The sequence below is a fragment of the Rhinoderma darwinii genome, assembly GCF_050947455.1.
Source record: "Rhinoderma darwinii isolate aRhiDar2 chromosome 1 unlocalized genomic scaffold, aRhiDar2.hap1 SUPER_1_unloc_11, whole genome shotgun sequence".
In the NCBI taxonomy this organism is placed as follows: domain Eukaryota; kingdom Metazoa; phylum Chordata; class Amphibia; order Anura; family Rhinodermatidae; genus Rhinoderma; species Rhinoderma darwinii.
In genome coordinates, this window is record NW_027461647.1 from 303,700 (window position 1) to 328,927 (window position 25,228).

General features: G+C 41.2%; 19 pseudogenes; all 19 read right to left on the reverse strand.

The window, feature by feature from the left end:
* Window positions 1-6,207: 6,207 nt before the first annotated feature.
* Window positions 6,208-6,326, reverse strand: LOC142668514 (5S ribosomal RNA; annotated as a pseudogene).
* A 64-nt stretch (window positions 6,327-6,390) lies between these two features.
* Window positions 6,391-6,509, reverse strand: LOC142667721 (5S ribosomal RNA; annotated as a pseudogene).
* A 625-nt stretch (window positions 6,510-7,134) lies between these two features.
* On the reverse strand, window positions 7,135-7,253 carry LOC142668782 (5S ribosomal RNA; annotated as a pseudogene).
* Window positions 7,254-7,878: 625 nt separating this feature from the next.
* LOC142668562 (5S ribosomal RNA) lies at window positions 7,879-7,997 on the reverse strand (annotated as a pseudogene).
* Window positions 7,998-16,620: 8,623 nt separating this feature from the next.
* On the reverse strand, window positions 16,621-16,739 carry LOC142668242 (5S ribosomal RNA; annotated as a pseudogene).
* Window positions 16,740-17,178: 439 nt separating this feature from the next.
* On the reverse strand, window positions 17,179-17,297 carry LOC142667894 (5S ribosomal RNA; annotated as a pseudogene).
* Window positions 17,298-17,550: 253 nt separating this feature from the next.
* On the reverse strand, window positions 17,551-17,669 carry LOC142668484 (5S ribosomal RNA; annotated as a pseudogene).
* Window positions 17,670-17,736: 67 nt separating this feature from the next.
* On the reverse strand, window positions 17,737-17,855 carry LOC142667852 (5S ribosomal RNA; annotated as a pseudogene).
* Window positions 17,856-18,292: 437 nt separating this feature from the next.
* Window positions 18,293-18,411, reverse strand: LOC142668220 (5S ribosomal RNA; annotated as a pseudogene).
* A 1,708-nt stretch (window positions 18,412-20,119) lies between these two features.
* Window positions 20,120-20,238, reverse strand: LOC142668196 (5S ribosomal RNA; annotated as a pseudogene).
* A 613-nt stretch (window positions 20,239-20,851) lies between these two features.
* LOC142668844 (5S ribosomal RNA) lies at window positions 20,852-20,970 on the reverse strand (annotated as a pseudogene).
* Window positions 20,971-21,037: 67 nt separating this feature from the next.
* On the reverse strand, window positions 21,038-21,156 carry LOC142667745 (5S ribosomal RNA; annotated as a pseudogene).
* Window positions 21,157-21,782: 626 nt separating this feature from the next.
* On the reverse strand, window positions 21,783-21,901 carry LOC142668546 (5S ribosomal RNA; annotated as a pseudogene).
* A 240-nt stretch (window positions 21,902-22,141) lies between these two features.
* On the reverse strand, window positions 22,142-22,260 carry LOC142668716 (5S ribosomal RNA; annotated as a pseudogene).
* Window positions 22,261-22,327: 67 nt separating this feature from the next.
* LOC142668042 (5S ribosomal RNA) lies at window positions 22,328-22,446 on the reverse strand (annotated as a pseudogene).
* A 245-nt stretch (window positions 22,447-22,691) lies between these two features.
* LOC142667944 (5S ribosomal RNA) lies at window positions 22,692-22,810 on the reverse strand (annotated as a pseudogene).
* A 67-nt stretch (window positions 22,811-22,877) lies between these two features.
* Window positions 22,878-22,996, reverse strand: LOC142667889 (5S ribosomal RNA; annotated as a pseudogene).
* A 254-nt stretch (window positions 22,997-23,250) lies between these two features.
* On the reverse strand, window positions 23,251-23,369 carry LOC142668145 (5S ribosomal RNA; annotated as a pseudogene).
* A 431-nt stretch (window positions 23,370-23,800) lies between these two features.
* Window positions 23,801-23,919, reverse strand: LOC142668826 (5S ribosomal RNA; annotated as a pseudogene).
* Window positions 23,920-25,228: the final 1,309 nt, after the last annotated feature.

Consider the following 25,228-nt stretch of genomic DNA (forward strand, 5'->3'; position numbering starts at 1 on the left):
AACATTACAGGTATACTCAATAGGTCTTTTCTTCAAGAATTTCTTGTGTTAACTACAGAGTCATATCACATCAATTCTCATGCTTTTGTACAGTACAGACTGTTCTTCCACACGTTCCATATCCCTGAAAAAGTAGTAAATTTGTCTGAACCATACAGAAGGATCTTTTCATATGTATATGTGTCATTAACAGATGAAATGACTTCCGCGCTTGTGTAATGGAAGAAGATTTCCAATATCTTGTCACTACCGTCTTAGCGATGATCAAAATTTTACATATGAGTATCCTTAATCTGGGCGGTATCACATGGATATCTAGCAATAGCAATGCCATTTGTGGAGAGTTAGAGACCACTTGATTGGTCAATGAGGAAATCAAGCCGAAGATATCTTGCCAGTATGTTGTCAGCATTGGGCATTTCCATAGAATATGAAGCAAAGTACCTCTCTCTCCACATCCTCTCCAACATCTACAGGAAGAATTGGGATATATCCTACTTAGACGTTCAGGTGTATAGTACCATCTTAGCATAGTTTTCATTGCTGCTTCATAATGAGAGCTACATTGTACTGATTTATTAATCCAAATAAAAGCTCTTGTCCACTGTTCAGGAGTAAAGGCTTGTCCCAGCTCTCTTTCCCATTCCCTATATGGGTATGCTTTGTTAAATGAATCGTGATCATATATAAAATTGTAAATGGCTTTCAAGCCTTTACCTCTTCTCGAGAGTATGGGAAATATAGCGTTGTTGCAAAAGGTCTCATGTTTATGTTGGTAGCGGAGAAGGTGGCTAATTCTGAAATATGTATAGAATTCTGTAGTAGGTAAGTTAAACCGTTGGGAAAGTATTTCAAATGATATCATATGAGATCCTTCCAAGAGCTGAGACAGATCCCTCACCCCCCCCCCAGTTTCCAATGCTTAATATGTAGGTTAGGAATAGCTAAGGGTAATAGTTCTATTGGAGAATTGGTCTCGGACAAGGGACTGCTAGATCGAGAGTACTCATGAAATTTCGACCAGCTATAGATTGAGGCCCGTGTCAGTGGAGAAACGCCAGGTGGGGTAGGTATCCCCCAACATGAAGCCAACATTAACAACTTCAGCGATACTGGATGTGCTCCACACGATTCAATATGTACCCAATGTTTACTATCATCTTCTATCCACCATGAGGACAGCTGCGACACCTGCGAAGCCAAATAATAGTGATAAACATCAGGCACTCCCAATCCACCTGTTCTCCTACTTTTAGCTAATAATCTGTAGGAAATTCTAGGATGTTTATCGGCCCATATGAAATGAGAGATGATCTTTTGCATTGAGGTGAAAAAGGACATGGGAATCTGAATTGGAAGAGTTCGATAGAGGTATAACAATTTTGGGAGTAATAACATTTTAAAGGCCACAATCCTTCCAATCCAAGAAACCTCTGATTTAGTCATTCTCTGTGCTTCTACTTGTATATGTGTCAGTAATGGTTCATAGTTGTGTTTAAAAAGCTGTTTGTGTGTACTTGTCAAAACTATTCCTAAGTACTTAATGCCGTTTACTCGCCAATCAAAAGGAAATTTGGTCTTCAAAAAGTATAAAGATTGCTCTGAAATGTTGAGAGGGAGAACCTGCGATTTCTGAGTATTCAGTTTATAGTATGATATGTTCCCAAATAATTTGATAACCTCCATAACCTTAGCAAGAGACGTCTCCGGGTCAGATAACGTCAGAATTATGTCATCCGCATATAGTGAAACTGTATGTGTGCGATCTCCAATCCTGATGCCACATATCTCAACATCTTCTCTTAAGGCTTGAGCTAGAGGTTCTATTGATAAAACAAAGATCAGTGGCGATAATGGACACCCCTGTCTAGTCCCATTAGTGATGAGGAATTCCTCAGAAAGTGTGCCATTTGTGAATATTTTAGCAGATGGAGCGGAGTATAAGGCTAGAATTGCGTCCAAAATACTGCCTTCAAAACCCATATACCTAAGAACCGAAAATGCATACGACCAGCTAATCCGGTCAAACGCCTTTTCGGCATCCAATGATAACAGTACTGCTGGTGTACCTCGGGATTCTAAGGTATGTAATATGTTCAGCACTCTCCTAGTGTTATCAAACGCCTGTCGGCCCTTGACGAATCCCACTTGATCACCCTTTACCAAATCAGGCAAAATAGGAGCCAGTCGGTTCGCCAGCACTTTTGCGTATATCTTTAAATCAGAGTTGAGCAATGAGATAGGTCTAAAGTTTTGTGGTATGTCGGGGATTTTCTCTGGCTTGGGCAGTGTTACTATTAAGGCCGATTGATTTTCTTTCGGGAATGTTCCGGTAGCTATGGCTTTTTCAAAGACTGCATGTAAGTGAGGTATTAGAATACCAGCAAACTGTTTATAATAGTCATTTGATAACCCATCTGGGCCTGGGGATTTACCCAAAGGTAAAGATGTTATTACTTTAGATATTTCTGTCTGTGTAATAGGTAAATTCAGATTATCTACGTCTTCCTGTGTAAGTTTCGGGAGCGACAAGGTCTTTAAGAACTTATTAATATCTTGTTCCGATACTGGATGAGAAAAGGGGTCAGCGTGTAAATTGTACAGTGAGCTATAATACTCTTTAAATCTATTGGCTATATCCTCTGGGTTATATAATTTTCCAGTATCCGTCCCGTTTCTCAGAAAGGGAATTCGAGACTTCGTATGTTGCACCTTAAGACGGGAGGCCAAGAGTCTAGTTGCTTTATCATTTTGGGAATAATATTTAGCTTTTACAGTCTTTAGGTGTTTCTGATATGTATGTAGAAGACAGCTACGAAGTTGTTGTCTCAACTCGTTAAGTCGTTTTGTATGAGTCATAGATTTCTGAGCTTTATTTAAGAGTTCCAACCGCTTGATCTCATCCAGTATAGATGTAATACGAATATTTCTATCTTTTTTATCTCGATGACCTAATTTGATAAATGTACCTCTAATGAAAGCTTTGTGAGCATTCCAAAGAATATTAGGGTCCGAAACTGAATTAACATTAGACTGAAAGTATTCATTTAAGTCATCCTCAAACTGCCTTTTATACTTGGAATGTGACATAATATAAGTATTGTTCCGCCATAGATATGAACGATTCATACCATGTCTCTCTTCCAGGGATAAAGTAATTGCTGCATGATCAGACCAGGTAATAGTTTCAATAGTGGAATCTTGGGATATCAGTAGGCCCTCTCTATCGACAAGGAACATGTCAATTCTTGAGTATGTGCCATGAGCTGCCGAGAAAAAGGAGTAATCCCTCTCCGTGCTATGTTGTGTTCTCCAAACATCATACAACTCCCTCTGCCACAGTACTTTGCTCAGAGTCCGACCATTTCCTCTGGCAGAGGAGGTTGCATCCATATCGGGGTCAACAATCATGTTAAAGTCTCCGCACATTATAAGTTTCCCCTGTTGCAATTTCGCTACAATCCGTGTTATCTTGTGAAAAAAGCGAATCTGTCCCTTGTTTGGCGAATATACCGACACTATAGTGTAGATAACATTGTTAATTGAACAGATTAGTATAATAAATCGTCCTTTCGGATCTATTTTTTCCACCATAGGTTTAAAAGCGAGAGAATTTTTGAACGCTATCATAACTCCTCTGGATTTAGTGGAATAGTGGGCTTGGTATAGAAATGGGAAGTTTGGATGTTTCAATCGGAATGCGTCTTTCAACATTATATGCGTTTCTTGTGCACATATAACATCGCAAGATAGATTTTTAGCTTCCGTCCATAAGAACGACCGTTTTTGTGGGCTATTCAGGCCTTTGACATTTAAAGACATAAATTTTAGTACCATTTTACTACATTATACAATAAGCGGTGATATTCTTCTCTTTTCCCTTTTAGTATTACCCTCCCTATATCAGAATAGTAGATTAGCCACCATAATGCATCAATTTGACCCTTATATAAGTTCGACCCACACAGTATACCTTGAGTACAAAAACATAAACAAAACATCTTACATATAACATAGGCAAATAACACGGCCATTTTTACTCCGAAGAGTATCTGTACAACAGGAGATAGCATTCCAGCTATCTACAAAAGTGAGGGCAAGTAAACCGTAGTTCCTGTTTGCCAACTCTGGATGATCGGAGAGTCAGAACTCCCATGTAATATGTCATAAACCTCAAAGTTTGTCCCTTCTCCGGGATCCCACCACCTGCCACTCATTCGAAATATGCTGAGGTACTTGCTGTTTCGTTTGGCTAGACGTGGGGAGACTCAGATCCCACTGCTTCAACAAGTTGAGTCCATCTTCCACATTCTTGATCGCGTAGAAGGCATTATTTCGGGTGATAAGCAAACGAACCGGAAATCCCCATTTATATAAAATCTTGTTTTCTCTTAAGATGGTAGTTATGGGGATAAGTTGACGTCTCGCTTGGAGTGTCATTGCTGAGAGATCTGTATAGAGCGACAATTGCTGATATGGTTCCGGTAGTTGGCCAGTTTTACGTGTCTTTTCCATTAAGTTTTCTTTCACCGTGTAGAAATGTATGCGCGCCAGCACATCTCTCGGCACAGTATCCGCTAGATGTTTGGGGCGGGGAACCCTATGAGCTCTGTCAATAGACATGTCCGCCTCTGTACATTTCGGTAACATAACTTTTATAAACGACTGTATATATGATATCAGGTCTGGAGGGGTTATATTTTCAGGTATGCCCCTGAATTTTATATTATTCCTTCTTGACCTGTCCTCCAAATCTGCTACTTTAGTACGTAAAAATTGCATTTCCGATTCCATCTCATAATGTGCGTCTATCAAATCATTATGTGAACGAGCAAAGTCCCCCATTTTGGATTCAACTTTGTGGACTCTCTGATCCACTTCCTGAATAGCAATTTGAAGAGGGTTAATCAAATGCCCAATATCAGCCTGCAAAGATTGACGTAATGCTTTCAACATTTCCTTCATTATAGAATCAGTCACCATCTTATCTGAGGTGTGCATATCTTCAAATAAATCCGAGGGAGCTATAGATTCTCTATTTTGCATATCATCAGCTCTTACCTCAGATGTATCTGCATGCGATAGAAGTTGTTGGCTTTGTCTTGTCAGGATCTGTGAGGAAGGTGCGGTCTGCGCCATGATGGATTTTTCCCTCGTAGGACCCAGGTATGTCTGATCTTGAATATGTGCATTCACGGCCTGTTCCGAGGGTTGAGAGTCTAACCGCAAGTCTTTCCCCGCCTGTAGAAGTGTTTGTGTTCGAGGGGAGACAGATATGCTCCTTCGTTGTGGCAGCGTCAGTGAAATACGTTCCACTGATCTCTGCAGCGGTTCTGAGGCAACGGAGTTAGCCGGCGAGTGTGCTTCGGCGCCATCTTGATTTTGCTCCGCCGTGTGTGAGAGATAGAAATCTATAAGTTTCTCCGGTCTTTGCAGAGGCCTTTTTTTTCTCGGCATGTTGCTGCAGGTATCTGGCAGGTTTCTGGCAGGTTAAAGTCTCTTTTTGAGGTCTAATACTGAATGTTCGTCGCTATATTGATCAACAAGGAGCGGGAGCTAGGTACTCACACGTCCATCCAGTTCAGCAGCCAGGCCACGCCCCTCCATAGTCCTTTTTAATCGATTGTGAAACAAAATCTAAACGACATAATAAAAAGTCAACCGCACCACGTATTCCCAGACAGTCTCCCACACTGGTACTAGCGAGGCCTTAGGCTGTGTAACTTCTGCAATCTGACGAGAGAAGGCACATTCAGCTTAGACTGTCCATAGACATTAAATGCTTTAATCCATAGTCCTTTTTAATCGAATGTGAAACATAATCTAAACGACATAATAACAAGTAAACCTCACAACGGATTCCCAGACAGTCTCCCACACTGGTACTAGCAATGCCTTAAGCTGTGTAACTTCTGCGATCTGACGAGAGCAGGCACATTCAGCTTAGAATAGCCATAGACATTAAATGCTTTAATCCATAGTTCTTTTTAATCGATTGTGAAACAAAACAACATAATAAAAAGTCAACCGCACCACGGATTCCCAGACAGTCTCCCACACTGGTACTAGCAAGGCCTTAAGCTGTGTAACTTCTGCGATCTGACGAGAGCAGGCACATTCATCTTAGAATGTCCATTAACATTTAATGCTTTAATCCATAGTCCTTTTTAATCGAATGTGAAACAAAATCTAAACGACGTAATATAAAGTCAACCGCACCACGGATTCCCAGACAGTCTCCCACACTGGTACTAGGAAGGCCTTAAGCTGTGTAACTTCTGCGATCTGACGAGAGCAGGCACATTCAGATTAGAATAGCCATTGACAAGAAATGCTTTAATCCATAGTCCTTTTTAATCGAATGTGAAACAAAATCTAAACGACATAAAAACTCAACCGCACCACGGACTCCCAGACAGTCTCCCACACTAGTACTAGCGTGGCCTTAAGCTGTGTATTTTCTGCGTTCTGACGAGAGCAGGTACATTCAGCTTAGAATGGCCATTGACATCAGATGCTTTAATCCATAGTCCTTTTTAATCGAATGTGAAACATAATCTAAACGACATAATAACAAGTAAACCGCACAACGGATTCCCAGACAGTCCCCAACACTGGTACTAGCAATGCCTTTAGCTGTGTAACTTCTGCGATCTGACGAGTGCAGGCATATTCAGCTTAGAATAACCATTGACATTAAATGCTTTAATCCATAGTTCTTTTTACTTGATTGTGAAACAAAATCTAAACGACATAATAAAAAGGCAACCGCACCACGGATTCCCAGACAGTCTCCCACACTGGTACTAGCGAGGCCTTAAGCTGTGTAATTTCTGCGATCTGGCAAGAGCAGGCACATTCAGTTTAGAATGGCCATTGACATTAAATGCTTTAATCCATAGTCCTTTTTAATCTATTGTGAAACATAATCTAAACAACATAATTAAAAGTCAACCGCACCACGGATTCCCACACAGTCTCCCACACTGATACTAGCGAGGCCTTAAGCCATGTAACTTCTGAGATCTGACGAGAGCAGGCACGTTCAGCTTAAAATAGCCATAGACATTAAATGCTTTAATCTATAGTTCTCTTTAATCGATTGTGAAACAAAATTTAATCGACATAATTAAAAGTCAACCGCACCACGGATTCCCAGACAGTCTCCCACACTGGTACTAGCGAGGCCTTAAGCTGTGTAACTTCTGCGATCTGATGAGAGCAGGCACATTCAGCTTAAAATGGCCATTGACATTAAATGCTTTAATCCATAGTCCTATTTAATCGATTGTGAAACAAAATCTAAACTACATAATAAAAAGTCAACCGCATCACGTAATCCCAGACAGTCTCCCACACTGGTACTAGCAAGGCCTTAGGCTGTGTAACTTCTGCGAACTGACGAGAGCAGGCACATTCAGCTTAGAATGGCCATTGACATTAAATGTTTTAATCCATAGTCCTATTTAATCGAATGTGAAACATAATCTAAACGACATAATAAAAAGGCAACCGCACCACGGATTCCCAGATAGTCTCCCACACTGGTACTAGCCAGGCTATAAACTGTGTAACTTCTGCGATCTGATGAGAGCAGGCACATTCAGCTTAGAATGGCCATTGACATTAAATGCTTTAATCCATAGTCCTTTTTAATCGATTGTGAAACAAAATCTAAACGACATAATAAAAAGGCAACCGCACCACGGATTCCCAGACAGTCTCCCACCCTGGTACTAGCGAGACCTTAAACTGTGTAACTTCTGCAATCTGACGAGGGCAGGCACATTCAGCTTAGAATGGCCATTGACATTAAATGCATTAATCCATAGTCCTTTTTAATCGATTGTGAAACAAAATCTAAACTACATAATAAAAAGTCAACCACACCACGTAATCCCAGACAGTCTCCAACACTGGTACTAGCGAGGCCTTAAGCTGTGTAACTTCTGCAATCTGATGAGAGCAGGCACATTCAGCTTAGAATGGCCATTGACATTAAATGCTTTAATCCATAGTTCTTTTTAATCGATTGTGAAACAAAATTTAAACGACATAATAAAAAGTCAACCGCACCACGGATTCCCAGACAGTCTCCCACACTGGTACTAGCCAGGCCTTAAGCTGTGTAACTTCTGCGATCTGACGAAATCAGGAACATTCAGCTTAGAATAGCCAATGACATTAAATGCTTTAATCCATAGTCCTTTTTAATCGAATGTGAAACTAAATCTAAACGACATAATAAAAAGTCAACCGCACCACGGATTCCCAGACAGTCTCCCACACTGGTACTAGCAAGGCATTAAGCGGTGTAACTTCTGCGATTTGACAAGGGCAGGCACATTCAGCTTAGAATGGCCATTGACATTAAATGGATTAATCCATAGTCCTTTTTAATCGATTGTGTAACAAAATCTAAACGACATAATAAAAAGTCAACTGCACCACGTATTCCCAGACAGTCTCCCACACTGGTACTAGCGAGGCCTTAAGCTGTGTATCTTCTGCGATCTGACGAGAGAAGGCACATTCAGCTTAGAATGGTCATTGACACTAAATGCTTTAATCCATAGTCCTTTTTAATCGAATGTGGAACAAAATCTAAACGACATAATAAAAAGTCAACCACACCAGGGATTCCCAGACAGTCTCCCACACTGGTACTAGCCAGGCCTTAAGCTGTGTAACTTCTGCAATCTGACGAGATCAGGAACATTCAGCTTAGAATAGCCAATGACATTAAATGCTTTAATCCATAGTCCTTTTTAATCGATTGTGAAACAAAATCTAAACGACAACAAAAAGTCAACCGCACCACGGATTCCCAGACAGTCTCCCACACTGGTAATGGCGAGGGCTTAACCCCTTAAGGACGCAGCCTAGTTTTGGCCTTAAGGCTCAGAGCCCATTTTTCAAATCTGACATATTTCGATTTATTTGGTAATAACATCGGAATGCTTAAACCTACCCAAGCGATTCTGAGATTATTTTCTCGTGACACATTGGGCTTCATGTTCGTGGTAAAATTTGGTCGATATATTCAGTGTTTATTGGTGAAAAATTGCAAAATGTAGAGAAAAGTTTGAAAAAATTGCATTTTTCAGAATTTAAATGCATCTGCTTGTAAAACAGACGGTTATACCACCCAAAATAGTTACTAGTTCACATTTACCATATGTCTACTTTAGATTGCCATCTTTTTTTGAACATTCTTTTATTTTTCTTGGACGTTACAAGGCTTAGAACATAAACAGCAATTTCTCATATTTTTTTAAAATTTCAAAAGCCTTTTTTTTAAGGTACCTCTTGAGTTCTGAAGTGGCTTTGTGGGGCCTATGTATTAGAAACCCTGATAAAACACCCCATTTTAAAAACTAGACCCCTCAAAGTATTCAAAACAGCAGTTAGAAAGTTTTTTAACCCTTCAGGCATTTCACAGGAATTAAAGCAAAGTGGAGGTGAAATTTGCAAATTTCATTTTTCTTGCTGAATTTCAATTTTATTCATTTTTTTTTCTGTAACACAGAAGGTTTTACCAGAGAAACACTACTAAATATGTATTGTCCAGATTCTGCAGTTTTTAGAAATGTCCCACATGTGGCCCTACTGCGCTCGTGGACTAAAACACAAGCCCTAGAAGCAAAGAAGCACCTAGTGCATTTTGAGTCCTCTTTTTTTATTAGAATATATTTTAGGCAGCATGCCAGGTTTGAAGAGGTGTTGAGGTGTCAAAACAGTAGGAATCCCCCAATAGTGACCCCATTTTGGAAACTACACCCCTCAAGGAATTCATTTAGGGTTGTTGTTACCATTTTGACCACACAGTTTTTTCACAGCACGTATTTGAATTGGGCTCTGAAATGAAAAAAAATTTTTTCAAATAAAATGTCATTTGTGATCAAAATTTCTTATTTTCACAGGGAACAAAATACCCCATTTTGTTGCCCAATTTGTCCTTAGTGTGGCAATACCCCATTTGTGGTGATAAACTGCCGTTTGGGCCCATGGGAGGGCTCAGAAGGAAAGGAGCGCTATATGTTTGTTGGAGTCCAGATTTTGTTGGATTGGTTTTCGGGTGCCATGTCGCATTTGCAGAGCCTCAGAGGTATCAAAGCAATGGAAACCCACCAGAAGTGACCCCATTTTGGAAACTACACCCCTCAAGGAATTCATTTATGGGTAATGTGACCATTTAGACTCCATAGTTTCTTCACAGAACTTATTTGAATTGGGCTGGGAATTAAAAAAAAATATATTTTTTCCAATAATATGTCTTTTTAGCTCAAAAATTCTTATTTTCACAAGAAATAAAATACTCCATTTTGTTGCCCAATTTGTCCTGAGTGCGGCAATACCCCATTTGTGGTGATAAACTGCCGTTTGGGCCCATGGGAGGGCTCAGAAGTGAAGTAGCGCTGTGTTTTCTTTGGAGTACAGATTTTGCTGGATTGGTTTTCGGGTGCCATGTCGCATTTGCAGAGCCCCAGAGGTATCAAAGCAATAGAAACCCACCACAAATGACCACATTTTGGAAACTACACCCCTCAAGGAATTCATTTATGGGTGTTGTGACCATTTTGACCCCATAGTTTTTTCACAGAACTTATTTGAATTGGGCTGGGAATGAAAACAAAATTATTTTTTTCAAATAATATGTAGTTTTGGCTGAAAATTTCTTATTTTCACAAGAAACAAAATACCCCATTCTGTTGCGCAATTTGTTCTGAGTGCCGCAATACCCCATTTGTTGTGATAAACTGCCGTTTGGGCCCATGGGAGGGCTCAGAAGGAAAGGACCACCATTTGGCCTACTGGGGATTTTCTAGTGCGAAGTCATGTATGCAGAAGCCCCTGAGGTACCAGTACAGTTGAAACCCGGAAGAAGTGACCCCGTTTTAAAAACTACACCCTTAAGGCATTCATCTAGAGGTGTAGTGAGCATTTTGACCGGAGACCTACACCCCATAAACTGTAATGTGGGTTCTCCCGGGTATGGCAATACCCTACATGTGGCTGTTATCAGCTGCCTGGACACACAGCAGGGCCCAGAGGGGAAAGACGAGGGGGGATAAGCTGTGTGGAGTGCATCAGGGTAAGTAAAATTGGGGTAAATTATAAACCAAGGGATGTATGATAAATTTTAAAACACTTTCATACAGAGCTCTGGTTATTCGGGACACGTGTCACATTGATATATTGTGTCATCCATTATCGCCCTCTTATAGCAGACTTTGCACCTCTTTTGACTTTTTCCCTTCTTGCCAGTTTGGGGAACTTCTCCTTGAAAGTGTTGCCCTGGTACGATGCGTGTGGGCTCGCTTCCAGAAGTACTGGGTGCCCCCCCTTCTTGGTCCCTAAAGATTAGGTTCTTGATAATCACCTCTTGAAATTCCAGGAAAGTTCCCATCTGGCCTGCACATCGACGTAGCATGCACGCATTGTACAATGCCATCTGTATGATGTGCCCGGCCAGCTTCTTATACCACACCGCATGGCACTGTAGGGCTTCAGGATTTGATCTTACAAGTCCATCCCTCCCATGTACCTATTGTAGTCCAGGATGCAGTCTGGTTTAGGGGTGGCCTTTCCTTCATATATCCTAAACCTGTAGGTATACCCTGATGCACTCTCACAGCTTATACATCTTCACGCCATACCTTGCCCTCTTACCCGGCAGGTACTGGCGGAATTGAACCCTCTCTTTAAAATGTACCAGGGACTCATCAATAGAAATACACTTCTCGGGGGTGTATGCTTGGGAAAACCGGGCACTGGAACGGTCTAATAGGGGTCTCCGTTTATACAAACGGTCAAAACTGGGGTCATCTCGGGGTGGGCACGGCTCATTATCAGTATAATGTAAGAAGCGAAGTATTGCCTCATTTATTTATTTTTTTAGGTTCCAGTTCAGTTCTGAAGTTGCTTTGAGGGGCCCATATATTAGAAACCCCTATCAAATACCTCATTTTAGAAACTAGACCCCTCAAAGTATTCACAACAGCATTTAGAAAGTTTATGAACCCTTTAGGTGTTTCACAAAAATTTAGAGCAAAGTAGAGGTGAAATTTACATTTTTTTTTTGTCAGAAAATCCTTTTTATACCATTTTTTTTATAACACAAAAGGATTTATCAGTGAAACGCAACTTAATATGTATTGCCCAGATTCTGCAGTTTTGAGAAATATCCCACATGTGGCCCTAGTGCAGTAATGGACTGAAGCGCCGGCCTCCGAAGCAAAGGAGCACTTAGTGGATTTTGAAGCCTCTTTTTTATTAGGCACCATGTCCGGTTTGAAGAGGTCTTGTGGTGCCAAAACATTGGGAACCCCCCAAAAGTGACCCCAATTTGGAAACTAGACCCCTTGAGGAATCCATTGTAGTTTTCTTGGGGTGCATGCAGCTTTTTGATCAGGTTTTTATTCTATTTTTAGGTGGCGTGGTGACTAAAAAACAGCAATTGTACGATTGTTTTTTTTTTATTTATTTTTTACAGCGTTCACCGTGCGCTATAAATGACATATTCACTTTATTCTGCGGGGCGATACGATTACGGCGATACCAGATGTTTATAGTTTTTTATGTCTTATGGCGTTTGCACAATAAAATACGTTTTGTAAACAATCATTCACTTTTTGTGTTACCTTATTCTAAGAGCCAGAACTTTTTTATTTTTCAATCAATAAAGCCGTGCGAGGACTTATTTTTTGCGTAACGCACTTTCGATCAGTACCATTTTTCGGTACATGCGACTTTTTGATCTCTTTTTATTCCATTTTTTGGGAGGTGAAGTGACCAAAGAATTGTGATTGTGGTTCGGTTTATTATTATTTTATTTTACGGCGTTCACCGTGCGGGATAAATAATTAAATAATTTTGTAGTTCAGGCCGTTACGGACGCGGCGATACCAATTATGTATAGTTTATTTGTTTGTTTATATATTTTTATTAATAATAAAGGACTGATAAGGGAAAAAGAGGGATTTTTACTTTTAATACTTTTAAATCTTTTATTTTCTTATTTTTACACATCTTTTTTTAACTTTTTTTTTACTTTATAACTTTGTCCCACTAGGGGACATGAGGGCAGGAGGCCCTGATCGCTATTCTAATACACTGCACTACATGCGTAGTGCAGTGTAGTAGAACTGTCAGCTACTCACTGACAGCAAGCATAGTGGGTCCTGACGTTGTCAGGACCCACTAGGCTTCCGTCTATGGCATAGCCGGACGCCATTGTTTGGTGTCCGGTTGCCATAGTCACCATCGCCGGCCGCTATCGCGTAGCAGGCCGGCGATGGCAGCTTAACCCCTAAAAAGCTGCGATCTCTATAGAACGTGGCTTTTAAGGGGTTAATCAGCGGGGACACAGCGATCGGTCCCCGCTGTAGGAGCTGTGACAGCTGCTGAACAAGACAGCAACGTCACAGCTCCTGTATGTGTCGGGAGGACGGCCGAAACGGCCGTTACTCCCGAGACGTACTATTACGGCATGGAGCGCGAACGATACAGCTGCCATGACGTAATAGTACGTCAAGGAGCGGGAAGGGGTTAAGCTGTGTTGCGATCTCATGAGAGCAGGCATATTGAGCTAAGAATGGCCATTGCCATTAAATGCTTTAATCCATAGTCCTTTTTAATCGATTGTGAAAAAAAATCTAAACGACATAATAAAAAGTCAACTGAACCACCGATTCCCAGAGAGTCTCCTACACTGGTACTAGTGATGCCTTAATCTGGTTAACTTCTCCGATCTGATGAGAGAAGGCACATTCAGCTTAAAATGCCCATTGACATTAAATGCTTCATTCCATAGCCCTTTTTAATCGTTTGCAAAACAAAATCTAAACGACATAATAAAAAGTCAACCACACCACTGATTCCCAGACAGTGAATATGGTTATTACCTTAGCAGAGTGGCACCAGGCGATAAATTGGGTCCCCAAAATCTCAAAGGGAGACCTGGCTATCAACAGTCTGGCTGCCAGAATGACATGTCCTGTTATACACCTTAAGTCTCTAGGAATGTCAACAAGACCAACAAAACACAAAGCCAATGCAGGAGAGGGACGAATTTTATACCTTAAAATGCTGGACAAAAAAACAAAAGTAATTTCCCAAAAGTTAAAGACTAAAGGACAGTACCACCACACATGCATGTAATCGCCTAGGATGCCACAATTCCTCCAACAAAGAGGAGAGTAGGAAGGGTTAAATTTCTTCAACAGTGTTGGGGTTCTATACCATCTAAGCAATATTTTATGTGCTATTTCTCTGTGACTTTCTCCCTTTGAGATTTTGGGGACCCAATTTATCGCCTGGTGCCACTCTGCTAAGGTAATAACCATATTCAGTTCTGCCTCCCATTTAAGCAAATACCCTGGTTTAGCTAATCTCTGAACATTAGAAATTGTAGAATAAAACCACGAGATGCATTTCATTTTAGGCGCAGCCGAGTTGAAAGCCACAAAAGCGCTTCTTGGGAATAGTAGCCCATCTAAATTTCTACTGTTTAGGATGTGACGGATCTGAAAATATTTGTACAAATCATGAGTGGATATACCATATATTTCAACCAATTTATTAAAAGGCAGCATTCCCTTTGAATCGTAGAGGGAACCGATCGTTTCAACCCCAGCTGCCTCCCATTTTAGTACATTTAATTCCGGTGTAAAGGAGGAAAGATACCGAAGGGGAAGTAACCGAAGGGGGTAACATTCAGACTTAGGCGTATGTGAAATCAAATATTGCCAAGAAGCTATAGAGGCAACAATAGAAAGCATGTTCATGTTCCTATACGGGCGATTAGAATGATTTAGTGGCAAAAAAGAAATTAAGTGAGCCCCCGCTGTAGCCCTCTCAATTTCCACCCATTTAAGTTCGTTATGTCTACCCCACCAATGATAAATCTGGCTAAGAACCGTAGAGTGAAAATATCGCCTAATATCTGGTACCCCCATCCCCCCTAAAGACCAAGAACGGGACATGGTGGAAAATCGAATCCTAGGTTTTTTACCAGCCCATATGAAATCCGTAAGTAACTTTTGAAGTTTCGAGAGATAAATGATAGGAAGTGGAATAGTCACTGTACGGAATACATATAGTATTATAGGCAAGATCATCATTTTAACAATAGCAATTTTTCCGGCCCAAGATATCGTTGGTGTGGAGAAGCTATTCGCTAGTTTTGATACCTTAAGTAGGAGCGGGTGGTAATTCTTTGTAAATAAAGTCGAGCTCGAACTTGTAATAAAGGTACCTAGATATGTAATACTCTCTTCACTCCACTCAAAAGGGAAACGTGCAGATAACGCAATTTTTGTAACCTGATCCAATCCAATCCCCATCATTTTAGACTTATTTGAATTAACCTTGTAATATGAAATTTTGTTAAATTGAGAAATCGTATTTTCAATAGCAGGTAGAGAATTGAAGGGATCGGAAATCACCAAAAACACATCGTCAGCATAAAGACCGACTTTGTGGGTTTTAGTCCCTACTTGGATGCCCTGAATTTTTGTGTTAGTTCTTATTGCTTCTGCTAGGGGTTCCATTGCTAGGGCAAACACAATTGGGGAAAGTGGACAGCCTTGACGAGTGCCGTTCCTTATTTCAAAGGGATCAGAGAGAAACCCAGCGGAAAAAACTCTTGCCGAAGGGGACGAATATAGTGCCAATATTGACGATTTTATACGTCCCTTAAGGCCAAAATGTTCAAAAAGTTGTGACAGATAACCCCAATGTATTCTATCGAAAGCCTTCTCTGAATCTAAGGAAAGAAGCAGAGAAGGCGTTCTTGAGGTCTCCACACACTGAATCAAATTCATAAACCGCCGAGTTCCATCAGAGACCGTGTTAGCCAGAGACAATATGAAATGTTAAATACTTTTGTGTCAAAAAAGACAAAAGTATAATAGGTATGATACCTTTATTGGCTAACCATAAAAGTTCTATATGCAAGCTTTCAGAGAACAGAGGCCCCTGAAGAATGTCATAATGTCTGTGTTTAAAAGAGAAATTGGTCTAAAGTTAGCTGGTACTGTAGGGTCTTTGTCTGGCTTAGGGAGAGTAACTACCGTGGCCAGGAGCATTTCTTTAGGGAAAGCACCCTCTTCTGCTGCTTTATTAAATATCTGCATTAACTGAGGAGCTAGTATCTGTGAGTATTCTCTATAGTAGTTATTCGTATATCCATCAGGACCTGGAGCTTTATGAAGTTTAAGCGATGATATGGCTTTAAGTACCTCTAATTCAGTGAAGGGAGCCGATATGGCTGCGAGTTGAGACTGAGAAACCTTGGGCAGTGGAACTGAAAGGAGAAAATCCGCAATTTCTGACTGTGAAGGTTGGTATGGCAATAAATGCTTTAATCCATAGTCCTTTTTAATCGATTGTGAAACAAAATCTAAACAACATAATAAAAAGTCAACCGCACCACGGATTCACAGACAGTCTCCCACACTGGTACTAGCCATGCCTTAAGCTGTGTAACTTCTGTGTAACTTCTGCAATCTGACGAGAGCAGACACATTCAGCTTAGAATGGCCAATGACATTAAATGCTTTAATCCATAGTCCTTTTTAATCGATTGTGAAACAAAATCTAAACGACATAATAAAAAGTCAAAGGCACCACGGATTCCCAGACAGGCTCCCACACTGGTACTAGCGAGGCCTTAAGCTGTGTAACTTCTGCAATCTGACGAGAGCAGGAACATTCAGCTTAGAACGGCCATTGACATTATACACTTTAATCCATAGTCCTTTTTAATCGATTGTGAAACAAAATCTAAACGACATAGTAATAAGTCAACCGCACCACAGATTCCCAGACAGCCGCCCACACTGGTACTAGCGAAGCCGTAAGCTGTGTAACTTCTGCGATCTGACGAGAGGAGGCCACTTCAGCTTAGAATGGTCATTGACATTAAATGTTTTAATCCATAGTCCTTTTTAATCGAATGTGAAACAAAATCTAAACGACATAATAAAAAGTCAACCGCACCACGGATTCCCAGACAGTCTCCCACACTGGTACTAGCGAGGCCTTAAGCTGTGCAACTTCTGCGATCTGACAAGAGCAGGCACATTCAGCTTAGAATGCCCATTGACATTAAATGCTTTAATCCATAGTTCTTTTTAATCGATTGTGAAACAAAATCTAAACGACATAATAAAAAGTCAACCGCACCACGGATTCCCAGACAGTCTCCCACACTGGTACCAGCGAGGCCTTAAACTGTGTAACTTCTGCAATCTGATGAGAGCAGGTACATTCAGCTTAGAATGGCCATTGACAATAAATGCTTTAATCCATAGTCCTTTTTAATCGATTGTGAAACAAAATCTAAACGACATAATAAAAAGTAAACCGCACCACGGATACACAGACAGTCTCCCACACTGGTACTAGCGAGGCCTTAAGCTGTGTAACTTCTGCAATCTCACGAGAGCAGGCACATTCAGCTTAGAACGGCCATTGACATTATACACTTTAATCCATAGTCCTTTTTAATCGATTGTGAAACAAAATCTAAACGACATAGTAATATGTCAACCGCAGCACTGATTCTCAGACAGTCTCCCACACCAGTACTAGCGAGGCCTTAAGCTGTGTAACTTCTGCGATCTGACGAGAGCAGGCACATTCAGCTTAGAATGGCCATTGACATTGAATGCGTTCATCCTTAGTCCTTTTTAATCGATTGTGAAACAAAATCTAAACGAGATATTAATAAGTCAACTGCAGCTCGGATTCCCAGACAGTCTCCCACACTTGTACTAGCGAGGCCTTAAGCTGTTTAACTTCTGCGATCTGACGAGAGCAGGCACATTCAGCTTAGAATGGCCATTGACATTAAACAAGTTAATCCATAGTCCTTTTTAATATATTCTGATACAAAATCTAAATGACAATAAAAAGTCAACCGCACCACGGATTCCCAGACAGTCTCCCACAATGATACTAGCGAGGCCTTAAGCTATGTAATTTCTGCGATCTGACAAAAGCATGCACATTCAGCTTAGAATGGCCATTGACATTAAATGCTTTAATCCATAGTCCTTTTTAATCGATTTTGAAACAAAATCTAAACGACATAATAAAAAGCAAACCGCACCACGGATTCCCAGACAGTCACCGACGCTGGTACTAGCGAGGCCTTAAACATTGTAACTTCTGCGATCTGATGAGAGCAGGAACATTCAGCTTAGAATGGCCTTTGACATTAAATGCTTTAATCCATAGTCCTTTTTAATCGATTGTGAAACAAAATCTAAACTACATAATAAAATGTCAACCGCACCACGGATTCCCAGACAGTCTCCCACAATGGTACTAGCGAGGCCTTGAGCCGTGTAACTTCGGCGATCTGACGAGAGCAGGCACATTCAGCTTAGAATGGCCATTGACATTAAATTCTTTAATCCATAGTCCTTTTTAATTGATTGTGAAACAAAATCTAAACTACATAATTATAAGTCAACCGCCCCACGGAGTCCCAGATTGTCTCCCACACTGGTACTAGCGAGGCCTTAAGCTGTGTAACTTCTGCGATCTGACGAGAGCATGCACATTCAGGTTAGAATGGCCATTGACATTAAATGCTTTAATCCATAATCCTTTTTAATCTAATGTGAAACAAAATCTAAACGACATAATAAAAAGTCAATCGCACCACGGATTCCCAGACAGTCTCACACGTTGGTACTAGCGAGGCCTTAAGCTGTGTAACTTCTGCGATCCGACAAGAGCAGGCACATTCAGCTTAGAATGGCCATTGGCATCAGGTGCTTTAATCCATAGTCCTTTTTAATCGATTGTGAAACAAAATCTAAACGACATAATAAAAAGTCAACCGCATCACGGATTCCCAGACAGTCTCCCACACCGGTACTAGCAAAGTCTTAAGCTGAGTAACTTCTGCGAACCGACGAGAGCAGGCACATTCAGCTTAGAATGGCCATTGACATTAAATGCTTTAATCCATAGTCCTTTTTAATCTATTGTGAAACATAATCTAAACATAAAAAGTCAACCACACCACGGATTCCCAGACAGTCTCCAACAGTGGTACTGGCAAGGCCTTAAGCTGTGTAACTTGACGAGAGCAGGTACATTCAGCTAAGAATGGCCATTGACATTAAATGCTTTAAACCATAGTCCTTTTTAATCGATTGTGAAACAAAATCTAAACGACATAATAAAAAGGGAACCGCACCACTGATTCCCAGACAGTCTCCAACACTGGTACTAGCGAGGCCTTAAGCTGTGTAACTTGTCGAGAGCAGGTACATTCAGCTAAGAATGGCCATTGACATTAAATGCTTTAAACCATAGTCCTTTTTAATTGATTGTGAAACAAAATCTAAACGACATAATAAAAAGTCAACCACACCACGGATTCCCAGACAGTCTCCCTCACTGTTACTAGCGAGGCCTTAAGCTGTGTAAGTTCTTCGATCCGACGAGAGCAGGCACATTCAGCTTAGAATGGCCATTGACATTAAATGCTTTAATCCATAGTCCTTTTTAATCTATTATGAAACATAATCTAAACGACATAATAAAAAGTCAAGCACACCACGGATTCCCAGACAGTCTCCCACACTGGTACTAGCGAGGCCTTAAGCTGTGTAACTTGACGAGAGCAGGTACATTCAGCTTAGAATGGCCATTGACATTAAATGCTTTAATCCATAGTCCTTTTTAATCGAATGTGAAACAAAATCTAAACGACCTAATAAAAAGGCAATCGCACCACGGATTCCCAGACAGTCTCCCACGTTGGTACTAGCGAGGGCTTAAGCTGTGTAACTTCTGCAATCTGACAAGAGCAAGCACATTCAGCTTAGAATGGCCATTGGCATCAGATGCTTTAATCCATAGTCCTTTTTAATCGATTGTGAAAAAAAATCTAAACAACATAATAAAAAGTCAACCGCATCACGGATTCCCAGCCAGTCTCCCACACAGGTACTAGCTAAGTCTTAAGTTGAGTAACTTCTGCGAACCGACGAGAGCAGGCACATTCAGCTTAGAATGGCCATTGACATTAAATGCTTTATTCCATAGTCCTTTTTAATTGATTGTGAAACAAAATCTAAACAACATAATAAAAAGTCAACCACACCACGGATTCCCAGACAGTCTCCCACACTGGTACTAGCGAGGCCTTAAGCTGTGTAAGTTCTGCGATCCGACGAGAGCAGGCACATTCAGCTTAGAATGGCCATTGACATTAAATGCTTTAATCCATAGTCCTTTTTAATCTATTGTGAAACATAATCTAAACATAATAAAAAGACAACCACACCACGGATTCCTAGACAGTCTCCAACACTGGTACTAGCGAGGCCTTAAGCTGTGTAACTTGACGAGAGCAGGTACATTCAGCTTAGAATGGCCATTGACATTAAATGCTTTAATCCATAGTCCTTTTTAATTGATTGTGAAACAAAATCTAAACTACATAATAAAAAGTAAAACACACCACGGATTCCCAGACAGTCTCCCACACTGGTACTAGCGAGGCGTTAAGCTGTGTAAGTTTTGCGATCCGACGGGAGCAGGCACATTCAGCTTAGAATTGCCATTGACATTAAATGCTTTAATCCATAGTCCTTTTTAATCGATTGTGAAACAAAATCTAAACAACATAATTATAAGTCAACCGCACCACGGATTCCCAGACAGTCTCCCACACTGGTTCTAGCGAGACCTTAAGCTGTGTAACTTCCGCGATCTGACGAGAGCAGGAACATTCAGCTTAGAATGGCCATTGACTTTAAATGCTTTAATCCATAATCCTTTTTAATCGAATATGAAACAAAATCTAAACGACATAATAAAAAGTCAATCGCACCACGGATTCCTAGGCAGTCTCCCACACTGGTACTAGTGAGGCCTTAAGCTGTGTAACTTCTGCGATCTGACGAGAGCAGGCACATTCAGCTTAGAATGGCCATTGACAATAAATGTATTAATCCATAGTGCTTTTTAATCGATTGTGAAACAAAATCTAAACAACATATGTATAAGTCAACCGCACCACGGATTCCCAGACAGTCTCCCACACTGGTACTAGTGAGGCCTTAAGCTGTGTAACTTCTGCGATCTGACGAGAGCAGGCACATTCAGTTTAGAATGGCCATTGACATTAAATGCTTTAATCCATAATCCTTTTTAATCGCATGTGAAACAAAATCTAAACGACATAATAAAAAGTCAATCGCACCACGGAATCCCAGACAGTCTCCCACGTTGGTACTAGCGAGGCCTTCAGCTGTGTAACTTCTGCGATCTAACGAGAGCAGGCACATTCAGCTTAGAATGGCCATTGGCATCTGATGCTTTAATCCATAGTCCTTTTTAATCGATTGTGAAACAAAATCTAAACGACATAATAAAAAGTCAACCGCGCCACGGATTCCCAGACAGTCTCCCACACCAGTACTAGCTAAGTCTTAAGCTGAGTAACTTCTGCGAACCGACGAGAGCAGGCACATTCAGCTTAGAATGGCCATTGACATTAAATGTTTTAATCCATAGTCCTTTTTAATCGAATGTGAAACATAATCTAAACGACATAATAAAAAGTCAACCACACCACGGGTTCCCAGACAGTCTCCCACACTGGTACTAGCGAGGCCTTAAGCTGTGTAACTTCTGCGACCTGACGAGAGCAGGCACGTTTAGCTTAGAATGGCCTTTGACATTGAATGCTTTAATCCATAGTTCTTTTTAATCTATTGTGAATCAAAATCTAAACGACATAATTAAAAAGTCAACCGTTCCACGGACTCCCAGACAGTCTCCCACACTGGTACTAGCGAGGCCTTAAGCTGTGTAACTTCTGCGATCTGACGAGAGCCGGCACATTCAGCTTAGAATGGCCATTGACATTAAATGCTTTAATCCATAGTTCTTTTTAATCGATTGTGAAACAAAATCTAAACGACATAATAAAAAGGGAACCGCTCCACGGACTCCCACACTGGTACTAGCAGGCCTTAAGCTGTGTAACTTCTGCGATCTGACAAGAGCAGGCACATTCAGCCTAGAATGGCCATTGACAATAAATGTTTTAATCCATAGTCCTTTTTAATCGATTGTGAAACAAAATATAAATGACATAATAAAAAGGCAATCGCACCACGGATTCCCAGACAGTCTCCCACACTGGTACTAGCGAGGCCTTAAGCTGTGTAACTTCTGCGATCGGACGAGAGCAGGCACATTCAGCTTAGAATGGCAATTGACATTAAATGCTTTAATCCATAGTCCTTTTTAATCGAATGTAAAACATAATCTAAACGACATAATAAAAACTCAACCGCACCACGGATTCCCAGACAGTCTCCCACACTGGTACTAGGGAGGCCTTAAGCTGTGTAACTTCTGCGCTCTGATGAGAGCAGGTACATTCAGCTTAGAATGGCCATTGACATTAAAATGCTTTAATCCATAGTCCTTTTTAATCGATTGTGAAACAAAATCTAAACGACATAATAAAAAGGGAACCGCACCACTGATTCCCAGACAGTCTCCAACACTGGTACTAGCGAGGCCTTAAGCTGTGTAACTTGACGAGAGCAGGTACATTCAGCTTAGAACGGCCATTGACATTAAATGCTTTAATCCATAGTCCTTTTTAATTGATTGTGAAACAAAATCTAAACGACATAACAAAAAGTCAACCACACCACGTATTCCCAGACAGTCTCCCACACTGGTACTAGCGAGGCCTTAAGCTGTGTAAGTTCTGCGATCCGACGAGAGCAGGCACATTCAGCTTAGAATGGCAATTGACATTAAATGCTTTAACCCATAGTCCTTTTTAATCGATTGTGAAACATAATCTAAATGACATAATAAAAAGTCAACCACACCACGGATTCCCAGACAGTCTCCCACACTGGTACTAGCGAGGCCTTAAGCTGTGTATCTTCTGCGATCTGACGAGAGCAGGCACATTCAGCTTAGAATGGCCATTGACATTAAAATGCTTTAATCCATAGTCCTTTTTAATAGATTGTGAAACAAAATCTAAACGACATAATAAAAAGGGAACCGCACCACTGATTCCCAGACAGTCTCCCACACTGGTAATAGCGAGGCCTTAAGCTATGTAACTTCTGCGATCTGACGAGAGATGGCACATTCAGCTTAGAATGGCCATTGACATTAAATGCTTTAATCCATAATCCTTTTTAATCGAATGTGAAACAAAATCTAAACGACTTAATAAAAAGTCAACCACACCACGGATTCCCTGACAGTCTCCCACACTGGTACTAGCGAGGCCTTAAGCTGTGTAACTTCTGCGATCTGACGAAAGCAGGCACATTCAGCTTAGAATGGCCATTGACTTTAAAATGCTTTAATCCATAGTCCTTTTTAATCGATTGTGAAACATAATCTAAACGACATAATAAAAAGGGAACCGCACCACTGATTCCCAGACAGTCTCCAACACTGGTACTAGCGAGGCCTTAAGCTGTGTAACTTGACGAGAGCAGGTACATTCAGCTTAGAATGGCCATTGACATTAAATGCTTCAATCCATAGTCCTTTTTAATTGATTGTGAAACAAAATCTAAACGACATAATAAAAAGTAAACCACACCACGGATTCCCAGACAGTCTCCCACACTTGTACTAGCGAGGCCTTAAGCTGTGTAAGTTTTGCGATCCAACGAGAGCAGGCACATTCAACTTAGAATGGCCATTGACATTAAATGCTTTAATCCATAGTCCTTTTTAATCTATTGTGAAACATAATCTAAACGACATAATAAAAAGTCAACCACACCACGGATTCCCAGACAGTCTCCCACACTGGTACTAGCGAGGCCTTAAGCTGTGTAACTTCTGCGATCTGACGAGAGCAGGCACATTCAGCTTAGAATGGCCATTGACAATAAATGGGTTAATCCATAGTCCTTTTTAATCGATTGTGAAACATAATCTAAACGACATAATAAAAAGGCAACCGCACCACGGATTCCCAGACAGACTCCCACACTGGTACTAGCGAGGCCTTACACTGCGTTACTTCTGCGATCTGACTAGAGCAGGAACATTCAGTTTAGAATGGCCACTGACTTTAAATGCTTTAATCCATAGTCCTTTTTAATCGATTGTGAAACAAAATCTAAACGACATAATTAAAGTCAACCGCACCACGGATTCCCAGACAGTCTCCAACACTGGTACTAGTGAGGCCTTAAGCTGTGTAACTTCTGCAATCTGACGAGCTCAGGCGTGGTGTACGACAGCAGGCGTGACTTATGACAGAACACGACTCCAACACTCGATAGGGCTAGGAACCAACACAGCACAGGATAGAGTAATAGGTAGTAGGGCACGGAAACACTTGGGAACAGGAAAACACTGAGGGACCATTTGCTAAGACGTTCATGGGAATTACAAACCACGCTCAGGCAGGGAGTGAAAGGGCAGGGCCCCTTTTATAATTCAGAGTGATTAGGGCTAAATTGTAATATAATTCATGTGTGCGCGCTGGCCCTTTAAGGCCGGGCATGAGCAGGACACAGCCGAGTGAATCGGAAGGGAGTGCTGGCGTCTCCTGGGAAGGAGATGCCGGTCAGCACTCACAGATCCATGGCCGCGGCCGCCGAGGGGTAAGTAGGAACGGCGCTCCGTGGCTGTGGACGCTACAGTATCCCCCCCTCTGATGCCCCCTCTTCTTGGGTCCAGAGCGAGAGAGACATTTCTTAATGAGGGTAGGGGCTTCTCTTCTGGCTCCCAGTACCTTTCCTCAGGACCAAACACTCTCCAGTCCACCAAATAGAATGTCCTTCCTCCTACCCTCTTGCAGTCCAGCATCTCCCTCACCTCAAACACATCAGATGAACCGCTGGGAACAACTGTGGGGCTAGGGGTCTTACTGTAGCGGTTCAGGACCACCGGTTTCTGGAGGGACACATGACAGGAGTTAGGGATTCTGAGGGTAGGAGGCAGCCGAAGCTTATAGGAGACAGGGTTTATGTGTTGTAGTATCCCAAAGGTTCCTCGGAACCTGGTGGCATACTTGTACGAAGGCACCTTTAAATGGATATTCCCTGAGGACAGCCAAACTTTGGTACCTGGAAGAAACTGAGGTGGCTCTCTTCTTTTTACATCTGCTTTATGCTTCATGTGATCAACTGCTAACAGAATAGAGGACTGGATCTTTTGCCAGATTTGCAGAAAGTCCCCAAATGCA